Raw genomic sequence first — 1720 nt, 5'->3', positions numbered from 1 at the left:
CTGTACCCAGCTCTCAAAGTGAGACAGGAAAGTAATTTAATCTCGAGACTTGAATCTGTATGAATGAAGGAGAGGATAATATCACTCTTTCTATAGTGGGAGTATTAGTATAATTCATTAGTGTTTTATATAGAAACTGTTCTGTAATCTTCATATTAAAGATGAGAGGTATTATTTACCTCAGCAAGGGAAACTGTGGTCCAGGTTTGGCACATGAAGGAGCCATTCTTAGCCAGAACTCCAATGGGAAACTCACTAGTCCCATCTACAAGATGCTTTCAGAGGGAGACCCTATTGATTTCACAGCACATAAATCTCTCTGAAGCTCACATGAAGTGAAGCAGGCACCAGGAGCAGCACAGAGCTCTCACATCCAATTTTGCACTGCTTCCACCATCTGCCCAGAATAGAAGGTAGTAGGAGAATGAGTGCTGTAGCCACAGGACCACCTACCACAAATTAATCCCAGGAACTCAGCACAGCCGTTCAGACCTGAAAAAGTAATTGAAGTCTGGAAATAATTGGTGGAAGATTACAGTGGGACCACAGAAACAACACACCCACGCCTTTTCCACACCACAATACATATGCAAATTAAAGAGATGACAAAGTCTTTCATCATTTCTGACCACAAATCACATCTTCTATTGACCATTTTCTCTGGTTCCCTGTACTGGCTTCAGTGAGCGATAAAAAGTGCACCAGGAATTGCATGATCGGGGTGAGGGACATGCTAAAAGGAGAATTGTCTCAAGTCATTTGCCATGAGCTGTCTCTCCTGATTCACTAGACAGTGTCACAGCAGAATTAGCTCCTGCTTTCAGTTCACATCTAAGATTTTGGCTCCTGCATTATGACTGTTTGGAAGGACAGCTAACAAACACCATCTCCAATACACACTTGGAGGAGGATAGAGCTGGACTCTGATAACTTGAGAGAGATCCAGGTTAGTTGGCACCATGATTGAAAAGTTTCTTTTTGGAATAAAAGCTCAGCAGACACCTGTGAAGGGCAGTGTGTAATTCAGCCCAGGCACTGCTTCAGGCAGGTGCATGAAGCACCTTGACAGATGGACCGAGTACCACTGCACATTTCAGCTCCTTTGCAGAAGAGACCCCGGCAGCTCCCGTGTCAATCTGCTGCAGACATTTCCGAGCTGTGAAAGGCAGTGGGGTCAGGCTGAAGCACCAATGTATTGACAGAGCATGGTAACAACTACGAGCAGGATGATTCCCAGGCCTGGGCAGCCCCATTCTCCTGTCCTGGTGTGGCAGCAAAGGCGAGCAGTGCAAGGAGCTGTGTACGTCACAGATCCCACATACCCACCATTCCAGAGGCAGGAGTGCCAGATCCCAAGGGCACAGGTTTTTCCCAGCTGAGACTTGCGAGACAGGCCAAACCAGAGGCTGGGCCACAGCCCCTGTGTGAGCAGGGCAGGGCAGGTGGGGCTGCCTCCACCAGCTCAGGGCTGACACAAAGCCAGCCCCACAGGCAGAGTGGCGGTGCGCCAGCACGTCTGTGCCAAGAGGCACTGAAGGACACCCTTCCCTGTGCTGAGGGAATGACCAACATTCCTTGCTCTTTCCCTGAATACCTGCCCTGGAGAGGCTCCTACTCCCACTGCTCAACTTGATTGCACCAGGCTCTGTGAGACAGAGGGTTCTTCCACAGGTACTTCCAATTCTCTGACTGAGGAAATGGCTGGGGAAGCTCATGAGAC

Source organism: Onychostruthus taczanowskii, unplaced genomic scaffold (genome assembly GCF_017590055.1).
Source record: "Onychostruthus taczanowskii isolate IOZ18803 unplaced genomic scaffold, ASM1759005v1 scaffold34, whole genome shotgun sequence".
Lineage (NCBI taxonomy): Eukaryota > Metazoa > Chordata > Aves > Passeriformes > Passeridae > Onychostruthus > Onychostruthus taczanowskii.
Note: the sequence above shows the minus strand (reverse complement) of the source record.